Here is a 22,687-nt window from a genome sequence, read left to right on the forward strand (position 1 = left end):
TCAAAAGCAAGAAACAATGAAGATACAGGTACATGTACATCCGGAAGAAAAATCATAAAGGGTTTGGCCACCACTCTATTCCAAGGCTTGGAAGATTAGCCAGGTTTTCTAAGACTTCCTGAACATCACCAAGATGGGAACTATGAAGATCTTGGGAAGATGCTTTTCACAGAGGGCAGGCACCATGTCAACCAAGGCACACTTCTTAGATTCCAATAGAAGGCATTTATTTGATTGCAGTAATCTGGAGCACACACATTCTACTAACTTACCTATCGGGCAGAAACAATTAAGAGACAGTCCCTCAAGTAACCAAGCCTTATATTAAAAAAAAACCTTACAGGTGATAAATAGCCTCTTGACTGGTACATCTCATGGCGCAGTGTTGCCACATGGGCATACTGTGACATGTCAATTACTGCCCAAGCCACTTCATTCTGGACCCAGTGTAGCTTCCCGGTTATCTTGGAAAGGTAGCTCCACATAGAGTGCATTGCAACAGTCTGTATGATTTAATGCATTTAATAACTCAGTCAGAAGAAACTCTAGGAATTCTACTCAAGGCTTCAGGGGACACAGGTTATGTATTCTTGTTCTAAAACTAAGTAGTAGATACACTTTGCAAACAAAGCTCTCAACTGATAAAATAGCTAGAAAATGCAAGAACCTGAGCAGTTGTTTTCTCAGCAAGGGTAGATAAGATGAAATTTCAGCCTTTCTTAGGCACTGTGTTACATGAGCTGTGCCAAGAGAATAATGAGCACTACAATTTTGTAGAAGTTTGGGAACTGGAATACAGAATTCAGAAAACTGATTTACTGAACTCAGCTATTACAAAATGAAAGTTTTAGTCAGGGTGCGAAGTGACTGACCTACAGGTCTGCTAAACTTAGTGGGGCAAAGAACAAGCAGCTTGGGGGGAGGGGGTGGGGAGGGTTGTTCGGAGAAAGTAGTAGTGGAGTACTGATGAGGAGCCCAAAGACGTGGGGGTGGGGGTTGTCCCTCAGTTTCAGTCAGATGAAGGACCCAGGCTGGAGAAGAGGAGGACATGGCCCAGGGCACCAGTGGCTGTGGAATCAAAGCCAGTTGTTGCATGCAGAGGGCAATAAGAGGGATGGTGCTTCAGTGAGACCTTTATGGCCATCTTGACCTTTTTGATCAAGATGGACAGTGAGTTGCCTGAAATGATATAGGGTCTCCTGCTTATGCAGGGGGTTGGACCAGAAGACCTCCAAGGTCCCTTCCAACTCTATTCTGATTGATTGATTGATATGTTGACACATTTTAAAAAAAAAAGAAGAAAAAAAAGAAAAATGGGAAAGAGAGGAGACAGTATTGAGAATATCACTTCAAAAAGATTTTCAATCCTATTTGATTTACCGTGGATGCTTACTTAGGCTTATATAGCATTTAACTGACATTGTTCCAAGGAATACTGAAGGAGGAACCTAACAGGTTTATGTCTCACTTTATCCAATTCCTGGCAATGTTTATTTAACATTATCCTCAAAATGTACTGCCAAGTATTGTTATACTGCATGTGTCCTAAGACCACAGAGGGTATCATATGTCATTTCACTAAATCTTAAAATTAGTCTTTTTTTTAAAAAAAAAAAAGGTTTCAGAGATATATTTGCATGACTTCTTCAACAGCCCCAGGACAATACAGTCTCGTTACCTATATTTGCAAAGCAAAAGAGTAGGGCTATAGTAGCCCTTGAATTATGACTGGCTATTTAACCACCATTCAAAGTTAAGCCTCACTTTACACTTCTGGCCATTGTAAAACATCACTTTGTGTGTGCATGTGCATACATGGTCACATGACCACCTTGCAGGCAGTTTGCAACTGATTTGCATTTGTAACTGGTTGCCAGGTGCCCCTTGATCACATGATAACCATCTGCAGTCTTCTCTGCCAGATTCCCCCCTAGAAGCAGAAAGGAAAAGTTGCAAGCAGAGAGGACAAGAGGGGAACTGAATTCCTCACAGCAGGCAAACCTTTGAGAGCAAGCAAATCCTCCTGGAGGATTTCAGCTTTGGGTGGAGCCCTTTTGCTCTCAAAGAATATCCTGCAACTCTGAATAGGCAGCTCTTTCGCTCTGTCCACTTAACAACCTAGGGCAAGGGTGTCAAACTCGCAACATCACGTGATGTGTCCTGACGCATTGCAGCTTTTCCCCCCCATTGCCGGCAATGGGGTGGGCATGGTTTCACCATGACGCATCCGGCCCACGGGCTGGCAGTTTGACACCCCTGACCTAGGAGATTGCTTAATTTATGCAAGCAAGAGTTCTACAATTGTTGTAATTGAATGAAGCAATTGCTTTGCTCAATGACCAGGATTCCAGTCCCAATTCTGGTTGTTTTAAGTGGTGGACTATCTGGTACATTATCAAAGGAATCCATTGCTTAGGACTGTAAGGGACAGTATCTTGCATAACCCTAACCCCCTTCATATCGTCATTTAGCACCAATGGTTACAAAATTCCACTACTGGTTGATATTGACAGCTCAGTCTCAAGATAGGCTGGGATTTAAAGTTTAAACTGATCCCCATAGCTCTTTAGCTACACTTCCCTAAAAAAAATATTCCCAAGTAATAAAATTGTTTATTACTTGGTTTAAGAAAAAAATAAAGTTATTCCTTACTTGAAACTTCCATAGACTTTCGCTTAATTAAAAAGATTCATCTCTGGTTTAGGTTACCAAAAAGTGACATAATCTTTATGTAAGAGTTATATCTTCTTGTATCAGCCCAGATTCTACAGGTTTCAGTATTACAGCAGCTAGGTAACCACCAACTATAAACTATGGTTTGTTTAGTTTTAGTGTAATGGGTTATGTGAATTCCATTATACTACTAGTGGCCATTAAGAGCAATAGTATTTACAATCGACCATTAACATAAATGTGCAAATCCCACACCACATTTCTTGATTCTTTCTTGTATGTCCATGACTTTTCTATCAAATAACAACACTGTTTCTAATGTTATAAACCCCTAGGATCTAATTTCTAAACTATGAAAGTCAGAAAGCAACATTTTCACTTTTATGGGACAAAGCTGAGAATAAGCAGATGCACCTTGAGAAACCTTCAAGTTATGTCAGTTGAAATTGGCTGATCTAACAACAACCTGAAGCTAATAACTTCAAAAGGACAAACAAATCTGCTTTCAAGAGGTGGTTTTTTTCCTACAATGCCCTACTACCACTTGTCATAAACATCTAAGCTAGGCATCCAACTGACTGTCTAAATGATGCCAAAAAAGATAAGCATTTCCTGTAGCACCTCAGATACACCGTTAATAATTTAGGACAAGCATAAGTTATAACAACCTTTCTACTGCAACTTCGAAGATTCAAAGGCTAATTTTTATAAAATTCGCCATTCTTTTATGCTTCTGTGCTGATCATAAATTCAGTTTTCCAGTTGGCTCAAATATATATACACCAAAGATCATTAAGCTAATCTTTTTAAAATCAAGATAATAGCACTCCATACATCTGATAAACAGAGCTATAGTTCACAATTGTTTACACCCATGGATTAAACCTAGCAAAAAAGTTAAGACACTCCCTTCACATAGGCAAATGAACAAAGTATATGTAAACCAAGATGAGGACAAAGCAACATCTAAAATATTCCTCAGACATCTTTCTTATCTTTCATGTCTCAATATTTACTGAATTAGCTATCATGAAGCCTCTTATTATACCTCATGTGATGAAAGACAGTTGCTACTACCGGTATTCAGCTGCTTCTGATTCTTAATTACCAAGGACATCATGTCACCTAGATTATCAGTCACTGTTTCTTTGAGCTCATACTTATGTCGTCAGTATCTAGCCTCAGTTTTTCCAAACATCCACAGACATTTTCCAAATATCAGTTTTCTCCAGAGACACTTGCTTTTGTATTAGCAATAGCACATAGACCAGGGGTAGGCAACCTTGGCTCTTTTATGACTCGTGGACTTCAACTCCCAGAATTCCTGAGCCAGCATGGCTGGCTCAGGAATTCTGGGAGTTGAAGTCCACGAGTCATAAAAGAGCCAAGGTTGCCTACCCCTGACATAGACTTAACATAGACTTATATATCACCCTACAGCTTCTTTCAAACAGCTTGTTTTTACTACAACTACTATCAAATTACTTGTTCTTGCAGTATTCTCCACAATTTTCTCATGCACTATAACGGACCGGCAGTTTTTTTCTTCATTCAGCCTTTCTGACATCCATCTTTAATTCCTAGACAATGAGAAAAACCATGGCTTTGACAATACGTATCAGTCAGAATAAAGCTGGAAGGGACCTTGGAGGCCTTCTAGTCCAACCCCCTGCTCAAGAAGGGTTGATGGGATGTCTCTGCACCTTTCTATTTCACCTAGAAGTGTCACAGTATTTTTCCCAGGGACCAGATGTCTATTTATTTTGTGGCTTCTGTTATCACGTTTACAAATTTTAGTCCAGAAAAAAATCATCTGCATTCAATTGGCACTGACCATTGATGTCAGCTTAATTTAAAAAAACACACACAATATTGAGCGGCAAACTAACTTTTGCACTTTCTTCTTTTACCCGTTAAGAGATTCCTAGAGGCTTCTTCACTTTCAACCATCAAAGTCTGAGGTTGCCGATGATCCTCCCTGCAATTTCTTCTAGTAATAAAACATGAATGGCTGTTATTGCAGACTCATTATGGAGACTGATGTCAACACCTGGCAAGCAAGTGCAACCACCTGTGAGCTTTACATGGCAACCACATTAAGCCTTCAAGGAGTACTTGGGAACCGTACCTGCTTGCGGGAATTGGAATAGATAATTTTTTACAGCATATAGGAATTAAAACTACATTACAGAAGTTAAGCTAGAAAATTTAAATTCTTTCCCCGTTTCCAATACAGTGACTCAGATCCCTGGACTCTGCCAAACCAGGAAGCAAAATATTAACCAATATTTACTTACTCCAGCCCTAAGAATGAGGCTATTATATTTTCAGTATCAGTTGCCAAAGCACAGCGTAGATTACAAGAGAGAACCTTTCCTCGTGTTTCAGATCTCAGTGGTGCTTTTCTCCAACATTTCTTCACAGAAGCGGAAAAATCACTCTTATGTTCAAAACTGAGTGCCTGTTTGGTGCAGTGTTAAGGAGCTGGGCTAGAAAATAGGAGACTGGGATTTCCAGGTGTCTGTGATTTCTCAGCCAGTCGTTTTTTCTCAGACCATTTCCTCTGTCATGGAGGTGTCATGAAGAAAATAAGACCAGGAAGCATTAGGTCAACCATCTTGAGTTGTACAAAGTAAACAATTTGTTTAAACAAGAAATATTTCAGCTTTCATCTCAATTCTCAGACTCTGGCAATTAAAGATAAGACATAGCTATAGGTGATTTGATTGCCAAAGATTTCTGATTAATAATAGCAATTTCCCCCTCCCCTGACTAAATCATATGAATGTACCATGAAGGAGGAAGTTTGTCAGCAGATAGAAAGGAAGGAACCGGAGATTTTCTTCATGCAAAGTAGATCATTAAACTATGGTTGGTTTTTTTCTGAAAACTTGACCTGCCAGTGGTATTGTGACTGTGTAAACTCATGTAACAAGCACTGCTGGTCATATTAGTCCTCAATTTCTCTTTACATTTTCAATTATGCACTCCACAAGGCTTATTTGTATTTTTTTCATAAAATAATAGTTTTTATATGGTCACACACTTTTTTTATAGATAAGCAAACTAGAAAATCATTTCCTGGGTTCATTGCCACATACTGAAATTGTCTTTATAACTCTGAGTTGTCCTTTTTTCTGATGAGGCACACATGTTAGAAAAGAGCCACTCCTGTTAGCACTTTATAATTCAATCTTCCTTGGATTTTCAACCTGCATCTTCTTCACTTCACAGAATCACAGGGATAAAATCGAGTAGAAGTCTTTGTTAGATCATTAGTCTCATTTAACTGACTGCTGGATATTTTCTACCATGTTTCTACTAAAGAATTACAAACATGATTTAAGGGCCATCTAGAAGAGCCAAGATTCAATATTACAATATGGAGTGTCACATCTAGGTGAATCACAACTTGGACGTGATGGGTCTGTGTTGTATTCTGTAACCAGGTATATGGAGGGATGGATAGAATCTTAAATCAGTAGCTTAGAAAGTCCAAATAAATAATACACTTTAAGTCACGTTAACAGGGTTAACTTTAATTTAGTACACTGTGCAAACCAACTTTCTGTGGTTTAGTAAGCTATGATTCAGCAAGTGCGACTCCACCCACTGCTGGCAGCTTGGAGTAATCATAATACACTCTTAATTAACAGGTCAAAGCTGTATGAGACATGCAGGGTCCCTCTGTACTTAATGTGTTTCATACTTCAGGATGCAGAATACTTTCCTGGTGTAAAATGTGTGCATGTTTGTGAGTTTATTGTATATTTTAGAGCTGCTTAACTTGAGATACTGGTTACAAGTAATAGCAGCCTTGGTTCAGTTTCACAAGCAGTCTGCACCCCAGAACACATTTCTCCTCTTATTTGAAACACAATATTCACCCAGAGTGAAGGCTTGAGCTTTCAAAGCACTAAACTGAATTTTTTTCAAACCACTTCAGTGAGTAGAGTAGGCTCTATTCACCTGTTTCTCATCCTGAGCTTTATTTCCAAGGACCCATGCTGATTTCTGCCTTTATGCAGCAGGAAGATGAGAAAGAGGAAAAAAAGAACCGATATGATAGCTTTGTTTGCAACTTTGTTTGGACTTTGAACACTGCCACTCCCTATACAAGCAAACTCCTATCCGGGCAATAATGATAAGGGGACCACAGATCCTTGCAAGCAATCCCTTCCAACAACTTAAAAAAATAAATCTTGGTAGACAGACTTCAGCAAAAAAAAACCTAGGCTACATGCAGGGTGTGTTCCCCGCTGACTAAAACTGGCCCAAGGCAGAAAAGTAAAGCTTTGCCCTAACCTGTGTCACACACACAAGACTGGTTTAACTAGTTAATCTGATCTCTTCAAGAGACTCACCTGTCTCCCTAACCTATACACAGCTACCCTGCACCCTTAAGGGATGAAAATTACATGCCGACCGGGAAGAATTCTTGCAGGTTACTAGAATCCTATGACTCCATACCAATGAAAAGCCCACTTTGCCATATATGGGAAAATTTAAGCAGCTAGGAGAAGTTGATACAAAACCGGGATCTCTGAGGCTGGGGAAAGACTAAAATGGACACAGGAGACGTGAGATCAAAGGTCAGGGAAGCGCAAAGATCAAGGCAATCAAGTCCTCAGCAAGTCCCAAGGATAGTTCAACACAATCTCATAATTACCTCTTTTTTGGGGGGGCCTGGCGAAAAGTACTAAGGAAAGCTGCTATTTCTGAGGTCAGCATGGATGCAAAGTTAAAATCTAACAGCGGCTTTAAGGGACACATCTCCCCGTCTGTGAGTATTTAGGCGGCTAGCTAGCGGTAGTCCGTGTCCTGCTGGGAATTCAGTTATCATTTAACTCAGAAAAATGTGCACGGTCGGTGGCAAAAACAGCTTTAGGGATGGTCTGAACAGAACAGCAGCACTCTCCCAAGGCGAGGCAAGGCGAGGCCCACAGCGAAAGCCAGAGCAATAGGAGCCCCACCCAGGAACTTAGGCCCCAGCCTTTCAGGAAGGGAGCAGCAGCAGTCAAGAAGGGGAGGGGGCTGTGGCACACACACACACAAACACACACACAGAGAGAGACAGAGATTAGGAAAGGAAACCAACCAAGCAGAGGGAAAGGATTGTTCCATTGGTATGCCAGTAATCTGGCTGCAGGGCAGCTGCCCTTCAAAGCAGTCAAAGGAGAGTTTCTCTCTCCCCCACCCCTCTCTCTCTCTCTCTTTAGTTTAGGAGACTTTAGTTCAGTTACATAAGCCCAAAGACGGCCATCCTCTCTCATTCTTGGGGTCCAAATACAAAGTGAGGGCTAAGTGAGCAAAGTCAGGATAAGACTGCAGACTCAGATAGCAAAGAGACCCCCCCATGTTCCAATCTACATACTGCTTTCACTCACTTGAGGGAAATTGTTTGTCTAAGAATCTGCTTTATGAGGGGGGGGGGAAATACTGTCATGTGATAGATGCCAGCATAGTTAATTTGTGACCAAGGTCTGCAAACATAGCAAGACTTCTCTTTGCCAAAAATGCTTTATTTACATCCCACATTTATTATTTTTATAAATAACTCAAGGAGGTGAACATAACTAATACTCCTTCCTCCTTTTCCCCACAACAATAACAACAATCCTGTGAGGTGAGTTGGGCTGAGAGAGAATGACTGGCCCAAAGTCACCTAGCTGGCTTTCATGCCTAAGGTAAAACTAGAGCTCACAGTCTCCTGGCTTCTAGGCCATCTCCTTCACCACTAGACCAAACATTTTTCCCAACAGAGCCTCTTTCCACCCTCAATTACGCATTCACATCTGTGTTGTGTGGTTGTTCTAGCTGTGCATCCTGTCTTCCATTTACTGAACATCTTCAACAGCTACTGTTGTTATTAAGGAGCCAAAAACTACCATTAATGGTACATCAAAACTACTCAATCCCTTATCCAAAATGAACAGGGAAAGAACTGCTTTAACCCTAGAAACACAAGTTACATTGTGCCAAAGCTGATTAAAGATCCTGAGCTCAAAGACAAGCTTATAAACCTGGGCAAGGTACTGCACACAGCAGAGCAAAGAATAAGAATAAAATTCATAAGGCATTGATGCATTCCACCTCTTTGCCATGATAATAATGCGCATTAGAAATCCAGCTATAGAAAAGATGAAGTGTTTCCACTGTACGTTTAACATGAAACAAAGAAAAAACATGTCTGAGTTGGGGGTGCTTATGAATAAGGTTCTAAAAATTTATGAGCACATTTGTCAATGCATTTGGATTACAAAATTTGACACCATACACTGCAACCACCTTTTCCCCCACTGTTTTAGTGTTCCGCTTTATACAAATTTGCTTTAAGCGAGATTTTTAGGAAGCATAAAAGAAAGAACTCTCTGTATACCCAACAGATAACTCTGGAATACTGTTTTCAAAATGGAGTAATATGATCTGATAAACTTGAACTACAAGAGCACCAGAAAGACATCCATCTTAAAAGGCAGTTGATTTGCTTCAGCCATTAAACAAAGAAATGAAAAAAAACAAAAGGTTGTCTTCGAGGAGCATGAATAGTGCAAGAAAAATGTAATGACAAAAGGGCATCTGACATCAAACATTCTCTCTTATTCTTCCATCTGAAGACAGCAGTATTTTATTAGCACGAAACCCTAGTTTTGAAAAAATACCCACTAAGAGTGCACAATCAAGCATTACACTTGTCATCAAGACAATTATGCTTGACTGGGGACAGAATTCCTCTAACTCAGCTGGGAGCTCAAGGGCTCTAATGCCTTGGAAGACTTCCCCTGAGCAATGCAGGATGCACACCCACCGGATTATTTTTTTAAAAAAAAAGATTTAATTAAGAAAATATTTAACGGAAAGCTATGCTGCAAAGCAAGATGTCAGCTCTAGAGTGATCTTTATTAATGTAAATATTTCTAAGCTCCAAATTAGATCCTTAACATTCTTGAGAGCATAAAAATAGCAGATTCTTTAAAAAGGCTTTCCTTGCAAATATGCCCACCTGCCAAGGAAAATACAAAGGCAATAGGGCAGTTAAGAGCATCCTCACTAATTTGTTTTCCCATCAATGGATTACTTTGTTAATACTGTATCTACCTGTCATCTGTGGAAGCATACCACACAACATGCCCATGAGAAAGGCACATGCATAGTGAGCAGTTTTGACCACCGTTTAGGTTACACTCTTGTTAGTACCTGTAAGTTCAATAAAAGGAACTTCTATGAAATATGCATACGTATACTGCTAGCAATGAAATAGCCTACGTACCCTGCACAGCACCAGAAGTTCTCCAAGTTTACACAACTACAGGGGAAAAAAAAACATTGTGCTCAGCTTTTTATGTCCTCAGGAGAGCTCAAAATCCCTACATGGAGCACGGGGCATGACACCTGGATTCACGTGCCAAATCTCTAAACTCAGGGATCTGCACAATTTGCAAATCCTTTCACAACACAAAGGTCACTCTTTTCTCTCGGTGGGAATTTGCAGCTGAAGTCAGGGGACAAAGAGATTGCACACGCGCATACACAGCCGTCTCCCTTCTCTCTCCCCCTCTTGCCTTCCCATTTCCTGTCACAGTAGCACTAGATCTCAAGCTCAGAAACAAACAAACACAGAGTGCTGGATTCTGGGAAATGGGCCAGAGCATTCCAGGGCAGTCCGGCCACCAATCAGTGGCCAGAGCTCCCACTTTATCCTGCAGAACTCCTTATCTTATTAGAGGAAAAACAACCCTTGTAACCCCACCAATAACCGGGTCTTGAAGGGGAGGTTTGTGTCAAGGATGTGGGCCTGGGAGGAAACAGGAGCAGAAAAGGGAAAGGAGAAGTTGTTTTGTAGCCATTTTGCTACACCAACATTGCAACAGGAATTCTGTGCTAGATGAACAAAGGAGGTTAAAAACCCATCAACAGTATACATTCTCAAGTGATAAAACTCCAACACTTTGTGAAGTTCACGCAGAGGCTTTTGAAGGGCATCAATTCATTCCCTTATCACACAAAGATACTTGATGCATTTCAGCATTGCTTCATTCTCCTTACTCAAAAGGAGTTAGCTACTTTTCCATCCTTTCCAGCCTTACTGTAAATACAAAGGTGGCATGCCTATCAGCAAGGCAGACTTTAAATCCTTTGCAGCTCTCACCGGGACAGTAACAGCCTGGTCTGGTCACTAGAAATCCTTTCTATGGCTAACAACCTTGGTGACGTTTATTTCCAAGGCTGTGCAATTCTTGAGAAAAAAATTAAGAAAAAAGTACTTCAGAGAGCCAACATCACTCCTGCCAGAAGCTCCTTAAAGCAGCTGCATCTTTTCTCAAGAGTATGCAAAAGTCCGCTGCACCTGCCACATGAGCCCAGGGAAAATGAGGCTACTTTAAAGAGTTGTTAAGTGTTTTGTTCATGTACTGAAGCACCTTTTGGAGACTGAACTCAAAATCCCACACAATCCTATTCTATTCATGTTGAGGAAACACGTAGAAGAAAACACAACTAGCACATAGTTTTGTTTTGACTAGTTTAAACTTATGAGAATTAGATCTACAATAATGATCCCTAATTCCTAATTACATCAAATACTAGCCAGACAAGGACTTCATATTCTCTAAATATACTTAGGTGACAAAACATTAAGAGGAAAGGAGCAAATTATGTAATTTGTATTTATTATGAGTACTAGGGCCAATTACAGTTGAGCCCTCTGTATAAGAATTTAGAAAAATATTGAACTATTAACTGTTCTGCATCAGATATTTGATGAGTCTCTAGTTCTAGTACACCAAATAGATTTTGAAGACCTGAAGTCTGCCAGGTTAATAAAACAAATTTCTCCCCTTTGCCTTTAAACTTCATTTCAATCTCCACTATAGTCACATCTGGTGTGACTCAAAACTTAAGGCCACTGAATATCTTATTGTACAAAGAAATCACCCATGAAGCCAGAATCAACTTAGAATCTCTGAAGTCCAGCAATCCATTTCTCTAGATTCTCATTACCTGAACCATGAATCTTTGAAAATGTTTATTTACTACATGTTGAGGATTACCAGCAACTCTGGTCAAATGATACATCTACATAACAGCAGATAAAACTATTTAAAATGTATATATATTAGATTCTAGAATAAATATGATTATCCAGGATAGTTACTATGTTCAAACTTTGTTCAGTAAGTAAACCTTTACCTACAGTCAAGACTGAAGCTCTCTTCTCATTTGACACGTAGTCTTTAAAAAGATTGTCAATTGATGCTTAAAGCATATGTTTGTAAGTCATCCAGTCTCTCTAGATGAGTGCCACACAAATATAATTAATAAACAAATAAATAAATAAGAACTGAACCCAACTGGAGCAAAATAGTATTGAAATGGCAAAATATGTATGGCTCTCCTCTAGGAAACTAAAGTACCTCCAACGATCCATGCATAGTATTAACTTTTATAGCCACCAACAAAATCCATGCAATTTTTACCAACAGCCATTATTTTGTACCTTCCGCATTATTATGCACCATCAAGTTGCTTTTGACTCTTAGCAATGGCATAATATATACTGCTCAAAAAAATAAAGGGAACAGAAAATAAGACATCCTACTATTAAATACAGTACATTGTGTTGCTTAAGTGTTCCCTTTATTTTTTTGAGCAGTATATATTGTTCTGCATTACCTGTATTAAACAGAAAAACTGGCATTATCAGTATTCATAATTCCTAGATATATTTCCATGATAGCATTTGAGTATAAGCCCAAGCAATGCCTTCAACCTAATTGGAGGAGGGAGGGGGGGTTATTTCATACTTCCTAGTTCTTAATAATCAAATAATTTGAGCAACCTATTATGTACCTGCCAGGGCCCTTCAGAACTGCAGAATCGTATGCCTTTTGTTTTCTGAGATTCTCAGAATCTCAAAAAACTAGCAATTTTCCAGATCTGACAATATTGCTCTAGGTGAGATGGGTAACCTATAAGTAAAATAAAATAAAATAGTAGAAAATAAAAGTTCAGAAGCCATAAAAGGAAATTGTGAAACTTCCAATGTACTCAGGCTTCTCTTTTGACTGCTCTTCAAAAATCCTTCCAAAATAACTTCACTGCTACTTGTCTCTTCTCTGAAAATCTCCATCTTGCAAAATTAGCGTGAAAACTTTAGACAGAGCCCTATCCAACAGCAGAACATTGCCTTCTAAACACAATCTCAAAATTATATTCCACCACAGTGCACAGAACATACTTTGTGTTAAGAACTTGTTTTAAAAATATAGACACAATACATTTGCGTAAATACATTTAAACACAAGAGGTAAGCCAAAAAGTTTATTGGTTATGATTTGAAATTTCCTAAAGCAAAGTTGCTGTCTAGAATTGTCCTAGTCTTATCCCAAGGGGTATTGTGAGACACACCTTTATGTCTTCTTCAATTATTTGGCCAAATGCCCAATATTTTTTCCTTTAACTGACAGGAGACAGCACCTTATCTGCTGAAGCTATGCAATCCTTTTAACTGAGCTAAAAACGGCTCAAAATTGAATCTGACAGCTTCCACAGTCAAACAAATAAACAACCACTGAGTTACGGACCTTTTATCCCACCACTTTTTCCAAAACAGGACAAATATAACCCATGAAAGAGTTGTGGTTTCTCCAGTAAATCAGAATAGCATGGCATTCTCAATTCATCATGCTCCTAACATGGTGCCAGAGTCCAAAGTCTCGATCACTACTGGTCCAGACCTCCTCCTCCTCCTCTCTGTATACAAGATCAAAGAAGAGCACAAACCCTACAAACAACTTGGTATGTTCTTCCGGCAAACAGGAATAGCATGACACAGTCTGGAACAACAAGTGCTACAAGTCTATTGTGTGAGGAATGACTTGCACTAGAACAAGATCAAGCATTGCCTGATGGTGAGCTGCTATGGGGGAGGTTCCGGGCTGCTTCTTCCTCAGGCGCTCAGAACTTTGAAGTAGCTACAATTCAGTTCATCAGCAAGACCTCAGAGAACATTCACCACCATCTGATTCTTCTTTTGTGTATTTGGAAAGGGAAGATGACAAGCATGAAACGCACAAACGTTCAAAGTGGCTGCCTGGCCACATATGGCATTCCAGAAGGGAGATATTGATTTCTCACACCAGCCTTTTTTTCTGAGCAGATAAAATATAATCATTTATAATATTGAAGAAACACTTCTTCCCTTAAATTTAAGCAGTTAATTCTCATCTCACTTTAACTAAAGCTCTTTTAACTCCTCAAAAGAGTTCAAATCTATGATTAGAATTTCTTCTCAAATGTTTACAATAAACTGCCCAGGAAATAGCCCCCAATTTTATTCTTTAAAAAAAATCTAATTTAAAGAAATCCAGCTACTATAAGGTATCTAAATGAAAGGCATGATTTAGGCACACTTCCTGCCTAGAGTAATTCAAATTGCAATTCACCAAACAAAAACTAATTAATAAAAGTCATGAAACTAAACGTTAGGAGGTTTTAGGAAGATACTCAATACAGCAAAGGTGAAACTGAGGCATTCCTTCTACAGACACAGTGCCTTCTACAAAAACAGAATGTCTCCCTTTTTGCAGTAAGCGTGAAAGTAATGCATTAAATACTTAGAAATATCTATGTTCTATCTATCTACATTCTGTCCTTTACTTCAAACTGTTTCATGTACTCTATGCTTTAAGATTCCTCTCAAACTAGTTTAACAAGATAACCGGAAAGGAACAATATCCAATAGTCAAAAAAATGTCAACCGGTGACAATAACATTGATCAGATACTATAAAATCCATTGTTAATGCGATATTAGATCATGTAAATTCTCTTCTCCATTTTTCTTATTCAGGAAGCACATTTTGCAATCCAAACATCTATACCTGCTTAAAAGCCACACCCAAGTAACAACCCAGCTTTTTTTAAAAAAAGGGTTTACAAAGAGCTACACAATGCAAGATGAGGTGCAGGTGCCCTTTTACAACAGCAGCCTAAACTAAATGGTTCCATAGACTCTCTCTCATTTGACTGGGAGAAGGAAATATTATAATCCAAACAGCTTTTTAAATTCTTTGTTGTTCGTGCAGAAAGGAAGGAAGCAAGCATTTCCTGGTCAGACAGGAAATGATATTGTGTTTAGAAACTTGCAGGAAAGAGAAGACAAATTTCCGACTGGATGCTAGATTTTGGTTTGCCCGAACAGAGAAAGGATGCAGAATGAAGTCAAGGAATGTAATCCATTCTTCTTCTTTCAGATTGTATCTTTTAACAATTCCACCCTCTGTCCAACTCCCCGCAAACCTCACTCACAGGCTTGGGCTTCTGTTTTCCCATGTTCCCTCTTACACACTCCCTTTCACTGAAAACACAAGAAGGCTGTCTTCTCCAAAACACAGCCTGCCGCCCCCACCCCCAAAAATGTAAGACTGCGCCACATTTTATCAGGGCATTAAATACAAAATCATGCAATCTTGCACAGAGGTGGGCAATCTTAGCTCTGGGATGCAAGCAGTCCCAGAATTCTCCTTCTGTAGGTAGCCCTCTGCCTATATTTGTGGAAAACAGAGTATCTAGATTGCCAGTATTTTGAGATGCGGGATAAAAGAAAAATTCAGATTAAACCCTAAAAGACAGACACGTCAAACACAAGGCCCGGGGGCCAGATCCGGCTCGCGAAGTGGTTTCATGCGGCCCGCGAAGCCATCCTGGAAACAGGGAGGGAACGGCCCCCACTGCCTTGGCCCTGGCCCAGAGACCCCCCCCCTTCTGCCAGAGACCCTCAGATCTGTCCCACTCCTGCCCAGGTCCTCCCATAGGCACCCTTGATGCCAACGATGTAGAGCTGGCCACGCCCACCCAGTAAGCCATACGCACTCTAGCCACGCCCACCCAGTAGGCCACGCCTACCCAGGCCACACCCACCCAGCCCCCTGAGGGCAACCGCAATGCTAATGCGGCCCTCAATGAAATTGAGTTTGACACCCCTGCTAAAAGACGTATCACAGTTAGGCAGTCAAGACACCGTCCCATTCCCACCATCCCTTATGCAGGATTTTCTCCAAACTGATATATTCCAGTTACATGCTAGATTTGGACAGCATGGTTCTAGCATGTTTGCTGAAAACTAAGAAAACCAGTATATATGAAGAAAAACAAATTAAACAAGCCTAACCCTTGCCTACCAGCATTCCCAATTATTAAGCATTTACTGTGTAGCATACTAACCTCATCCTTCCTCTATCAGCTCTGGTTGTAAAATAAAATGTGAAATCTAAAATTGCTCTCTCAATGCTGCTGTCGTTATGACAAATCAGCTATCCTACATTCAAGAGTTGTGAATTAGTCAGGAAACATTTTCTCACAGACTTATTGCTCAATTCAGAAGAATACTGAGAGAACTGGGATGACATCCCATGTGTCAGTGCCTGAAATGACCACTCAAGGAGGACATAATTAAGCAATAATTTGTGGAAGAAAAAAAGGGAACTATCAAATAAACAGAGAGACTATCCACTTCTTTTCAGTCTCTACTGAGGGAGTGGCTTTAGTGAGACACTTAAGCCAAAAAGAAGCAAGTATTGCAGGCTTCTCCCTCACCAAGAAAAAAACCAGCCTGCCTGATCCATAAGCAAGGCTGTGGCAGCAACAGTACATGCAATAACACGTTCAGAAGTATGCGTGTGCTATTCCAAAAAGAAGAGAAAGGCATGTGTGCTGTCAGAGAGGGCTGTGCTGGATGATAAGACAAGTTTTTAACTAGGAGGGAGGGCAGAAAGAAATCTGGGGAGCAAAGAGAGAGATCCATGTTTAGCATTTGCTGAAGTAATGACAAGCCTGATCTCCATTTAGTTTGTGTCTTTTTCTTGGAAAAAGTTGGGCTGATTTTCTCAGAAATTGGCACTGTGTTTTTTTCTGCCACCCTTGCCCCGTATGTTTTCCCCATCTGAAAAGGAGTTGCTGTTGTCAATCCCATTTCTGTAAGATGCTAATAGGCTTTAAAGATGGGATTTCACTCACATATTACAGTTTTACATCAAATCAACTTTCAATCTATAAAGGTGGAATAACTTTTACCCAGTTAATCACAGAAACCTAACTTTCAGTCATTCACAGAGGATATTTAATAAAAGAGTAGAAAGAAGATACGTGGATTTATTTTTTGCTTGAAGATGCAAGAACTGTATTAAACTGTATGAGGCCGTTTGGCAAGCCTCATTTTTCACATTTGGCTTTGTTTGGAGATTGTGGGTGCTGGCAGTAACTGCTCAGTTGAAGAGCAACAGAAGGGTGTGTCACAGGACTTGCTCTTATGTAGCCACAAAAGCAGGAGAGGCTACTATTAGGAGAAAGGCCTTTCCAATGGCAAAGAATACCACTGGCAGTTCTTCATTCAATTACGACAAAGTCAGTTTGGACAAGCCAGCCTTCACGACTCTTAACTATACTTTCCATATACCATGTGTAAAGCATGGAAATGCTCACTGTTTTAGCGTGCACTGAAATCCCCATAATCTTCACTTAGCACCTCTATGGGTAGGTTAACATGGAAGTTGTAGCCCAAAACATCTGGAAATCACCAGCTTGCTTAAAGGTGCTAACAAGAAGAATTCTCTCTAGAATTATTTTGGCCATCTTTGCTTCCCTGATATCCCTGCTAAATATCCAACAACTAGAAATGAAAGCAAAGATACATTGACTAATCCATGTTTGAAATGCTGTATTAAATAGAGGCATACTTCCACCCCCATTTCTAAACCTTCCAAAATCCAAGTCAACTGCAGATTAACTACTGATTAATTTGAACAATTGTCCTCTTTTCCCAAAGCACAGTTCAGGAACTGTGAATTCAGAATTGGGTGAATGCATGCGAGTTCTCTTTTCCATCACTCAGAAGCATCTTAATCTTCTTTATCAGTACTTTCTGGCTTCTCTTTCTTCACTTTCTCTTTCTTCAGTTCTTGTGGTTGCACATAGGCCATAAAATAGGAACCTAGACTACAAGGGAAAGTCACCATAGTCTATATTGCTTTACAAAGTCAACCCTAGTCCTCCCTTCAATGACTCAGATGATGGTAATGAGTACGTCTGTCACCCTCCCTGTCTGTATACTGTACTCAGAATAAATCAGAAGTCCCTTGATTGACCAATATCTCAGCAGGTCCTAAATTATGTTTCAAGAATGGATGTGTTATATAAGTCATCAGTGGTAATGTTGTCACTCCTAATAGAGGCAACCCCAATAACCCCAGTTATATTAAAGGACATTCTGCTCCAGGTCTTTAGTTTTATCAGATTCATTCCTCAACAAAAATAATTTAAGCTCCCATTTTGAAAAGTGTTACATAGTGTTCTACTTCTTATAAAACCCAAACCCTGTAATTTTCATCTCTTTTACCTAAGGTACTTTCTAGAAAAACACGGTTGCCCATTTCAGGCAACTTGTGTTAAATTCACCTTCTCCAGCTTGGCACCCTCCAGACACATCAATTCTCACTGTTCTTAGAAGTATAGCCAACCATTTCAATTACTGCAACTTGTGTAATTAAGTTAGTTATGACTACATTAAGCCTTACTGATTTCACCCAATCTATTTTACATATGACTAAACCTGGATTCAGCCCACTGTTTTGAGCTATGTGGAAGCCACTACATCAACTCATAAAACTTTATAGCATGATTAAAACAGCCTAGTTTACTGAGTTCACATTACAGAATCATAAGCTATTCACTTGATTTTACCTATTTGTCAACCCAAGCCAGTGTATCTCTATTGCTCCTGCTACGAATGTCGCAATTTATTAAACGTATCTGACCTTTCAATTAGTCATATCAGTCATATCATGAATTATTTTATTTCATGTGGGAAAAGAAGTGGTTTTAACCTATAGAGTTAAAAAGTTAACTGAAAATAAAACTAGTCAAAGTTTGCAGCAGGGGTGTTAAACTGCCAGCCCACGGGCCGGACGCATCATTAGGAAACTATGCCTACCCCATTGCTGGCAATAGAGAAAAGGCTCCGATACGTCACACGACATCACGTGACGTCGCAAGTTTGACATGTCTGGTTTGCAGGGTGTGCTTCTAAGCCTGACTCCCCAGAGGATCCATATGCACTAAAGAGAGTTACTTCCCAGTTCCACAAACAACAGTGATACATACACAACTTTACACTTTAGCTCATTGGCCCTCCAGCCCAAACATACCGACCCTGAAGCACACCACACAGCACTTGTGTGGCTGAGGTTTTTTTCTCAATGTGCAATTTGGTGCATATAAAAAGAATAAGCAAACTACAGCTCTCCAGTTTGTCATCATCTTTGTCAAACTTGGCTCCATATTTCTAAAAGATACAGAACAACAGTTTCTCTACCATGAACTTACTGCTACCCTTAAAGAAGCGATGACTCTTTAAAATGGTGGTAAACTGCCCCACCCCATAGCGTAAGTCAGCAATTCAGCATCCAAATAAGTAGCTGAACTTTGCTTCCTGAAAAGCTCTCACACATTTTAGGTATTCACATGTATGGCATTGAACTATTGCTTTATTTAATACTGTAGTGTTAAGTTCCCATCATATCATAAGGTTTACCAGAAATACAAGTTAGGCCTGAAAAAAAGAGTCACCTTACTAATGATTTCTTGCAGGTTCCCTGCTTAGATAAAATGAAGCTTTAACTCCTCTCTCAGAAATGGTTCCTTTCTGGCACAAAAATACCATCACCAGAAATACAGGAATTTGTTTAGAACCAGTCTTCTTTGCCTTAGAAAAACACATGCCAAGCTCAAGCACTTGGTTTTCCAGAGTTTGAAATTCTGGACCAAAGTATCAGGAGTTTCTCACCACTGCTCACTTCTCCATGAATGTAATCTAAGTGGCAGAACCATATAATAAAAGTAGAGGACAAATAGGTACTTGAACCTGCCTGGCTTGAACCCTAACCACTGCCCCATATCATTAATGTATAATGCTTAGTTATAGAGTTCAAGGGAATCACAGGGAAAGTTGCCTAGGTACAATCTGACACTTCCTTTGTTTGGAGAGAATATGATTTTCTTTTACATGGATTTACACTGGAAGAAAACCAGGATTTTCAGCGTTTCAGATAAATTATTATCCTGTTTTGCAACTACTAAACCCAGAAGCCACTGTGTGGGTTTAAAACCAAAGGAAGAAAGCTCCTCCCCTGTTTTTTGAAGTGCCTTTGTGTTCTGCTTTCTCAGAGAAAAAGCTCTTTCTGAGGGATTTGGTGGTTAAGCAAGGTTTCTAGTGTAATCCCACACAATTATCAAGACATGGAGAGGAACAGCAAAATGGCAAGAATGTAATGGCAAGAAGAGGAATGGGGAATGCTACCTCTTCTTCAATGGCCAAATTTTAACTCTGTCCTCTTTTGAATATGCTATCTGTATAAGGAGAATGTGTTATAAAAAGGGGTTACACTATTGTTAACCTCTTTGTTTAGTAACCAATTTCCACTGGACCTCAAACCAGCTTTCTTTAGCAGCCCCAACAGAAAGTCCTACAACAGAAATCACAAGGCACATAAGTGAAAATGATAGCCACACCCTGTAAATCTACATGACAATTAGCAGTCACCAAAATCTGGCCTCTGCCCCAAGGAATTCACATTTTTAAAAATGAGAGAAGGGCGAGAGAGAAAAAAGCAAGTCTGCGGAGCATAACAGACAGAGAAGGGCAAAATGCTATGAGTAAGAGGGAAATTATTCGTAACTTCCAACACTTCAGGTAGCTACGGTTTTGGGTGCTTTCAATTGTAGGAGACCCACCTGCGCAGAATTCAGGACTACTAACAGGAAAAAAAAAACAACCTGCTGCACTACAACCTAGCACTGATTATTTTGCAAGGCATTCCAGTGTGGTTTTTTTTTAAAAAAAGAATCTTTGTCTAACTTAATTGAAGTCAAACGGGCACTTAAGAACTCCCCTGGGGAGTTAGCGCATTCGCAAGATTCACAAACTAAGGAGAACTTCTCCAGAGTTTTTAACAGCACAACACTTTAATGCCCCCCACCCCTCACACCAGTAATGTTGCTTTTTAAGACGACAAACCGACGCAGATCCAAGTCTTTACAAACCCCCCACCCACCCCCGTTACCTCCCAATGCCGGATGGTAGACCCACTCTCCTCCCACCCCCACCCTTCCAAGAGGAATTTATTATGCTTCCACCCAGGAGGAAAAGTTTTGCTGGTTCGCTACGGAGCTTACTTTGAAGCAGGAAAGCAACTCCGAAAGCAGGAGAGGGCCCCCACCCGAAGGCACCTGGGAGAAGCGAAATGGGATCCACCCCGCACCGTGCCCTTCGCAGCAGGACGCCGCCGCCGATGCAATCTTTGCCCCTCTCGCCTCTTTCCTCCGCTCCCTTCTTTTTTTTTTCCCCAGCCAAGATCTCCGAAGATCCAAGTCGATCCGCTTCCCGGGAACTCCTCGGCTCCCTCCCACTCGGCCGCGCCCCCCCCCGCGAAAGAGAGGGGGGGAGGGGTCACCCGGGAGGGCAACGAAGAGAATTGACCCCGAAGTAGGGGGATCTTCCGTGCCCAATCAGAAGTCCGACGCGAGAGGGGCGGGCGGCCGGGCGGAAAGGCAGCCAGATGCAATTATTACAAAATCGCCTTACCTCCTTGGGCTGTTTTCCCCCCCCCTGGCGCTGCTCTCCGGGAATCTGGCGGTCCCTTCCGCGGCTGCTTCGGGGAAACAAGTTTGCTCCACTCCCTTGAAGCTTTTAAAAATAAAAAATCGGGGCGAGGGGGAAGAGGGCGACGACGGAGAGAAAGAGAAGCACTTTTCTTTTCCTTTTTGGAGTGCCACGATCCCAACTGTTCCGCTAGGACGTCTTTCCTAATCATTCGAGTTGACAACTTCGCATTACTCTCCCGGACTAGGTGCCTTGTTGTCCTTCTGGAAATGCAGAGGAGGAGGAGGAGGAGAAAAAGAAGAAAGGTTGAGCGTGCGGGTTTCCTAACAAAGCGCTAAAGAATCTTAAGGATAAAATCTCTTGTCAAGAGACAGCTTTAAAAATCTCACGGACAAAAGACGGAGGAAAGCAGCAACGATGTCGGGAAGCTTCCCTCCTCCTCCTCCTCCTCCCTCCCTCCTTCTCTCTCTCTCTCTTCCTGCGGGATCTTTCGCCGCTCCCCCCTCCCCCACCCCCACCCCCCTTGCTCAGTTCCAACACCTAAAATGGAAGTTGCACCCAGCCAAAGGCAGAGCAGGCGGGTGGTGACACACTGCGCGTCCTGCCCAGCCCCTCTTTCCCGAAGTGATGTCAGCTCCCGCACAGATCCAATGGGAGGCGGGCATCAATCAGGGATCCTAGGCTATCCAATAGAAAACTCCATTGTAGATTTTTTTGTTTGTTTAAAAAAAAACCAGACAAAAAAAGGAAAATAGAAAAAAAAATGACAGGAGAAATGTGCAAAGTACTTTTAAAATCATCAAGAGAAGGACGCTTCCGCTAAAAAGATAGAAGCGCGATTTTGTGTTTTTTAAATTTAAATTCCAGCACGCTGAAGAATCTTCTCAAAAAGGAAACATTCCACGGGGAAGAGTCAGGCTCCAACATGTTTGGCTTACTTCTTTCTGTTTCCTGTCTTCTCTGATCCCGGGATTTTAAATACTTTTGCGATCGCTTTTGCTGTTCAACCCTCTGAATGGATTGCTCTGCGATCGGCCCTGCGAAATTCGGCGAGACTTTTTCCCGAGAATTATAACTGACTTGCGCAATCCTAAAGAGTTAGTCAGAAATCAGTCCATTGTAAAGGTCTCGTTGGCTCTATTGTTCCGCTTCTTCTGCGTACAAACGCCGCACCTTATCCCAAGAAATGAGACGTGTAACAAAAACATGCGATTTCAGAAGTTTATTATATTAGGGTCTCTCTCTAAGAAAAAGGCCAGGATATTTTAGTTAAATTTCGAAGGGGGGATTTGGGAGCATTGGGATCGTCGAGTGAAAAGATTTCATTTTGCGTGTCTTGTAATTAAATCTGTACTGATTT

The 22,687-nt window shown here is 40.7% G+C and overlaps 1 protein-coding gene across 14 annotated transcripts in view; it reads right to left on the reverse strand.

Annotated features, from left to right (window-relative positions):
- CTNND1 (catenin delta 1) overlaps nucleotides 1–22,321 on the reverse strand; it is a 71,565-nt gene extending 49,244 nt beyond the window's left edge. For 6 of the 14 annotated variants that reach the window (XM_081343752.1, XM_081343746.1, XM_081343745.1 and 3 more), the window contains exon 1: nucleotides 21,310–22,321. The gene's annotated coding sequence lies outside the window, so the exon portion shown is untranslated. Of the gene's footprint in view, nucleotides 1–4,158; nucleotides 4,254–9,943; nucleotides 9,966–20,900; nucleotides 21,025–21,309 lie in introns of those variants that run through there. The other 8 variants (XM_081343750.1, XM_081343749.1, XM_081343751.1 and 5 more) reach the window with 8 other exon arrangements.
- Nucleotides 22,322–22,687: the final 366 nt, after the last annotated feature.

The sequence above is a fragment of the Vipera berus genome, assembly GCF_964194415.1.
Source record: "Vipera berus genome assembly, chromosome: 1".
In the NCBI taxonomy this organism is placed as follows: domain Eukaryota; kingdom Metazoa; phylum Chordata; class Lepidosauria; order Squamata; family Viperidae; genus Vipera; species Vipera berus.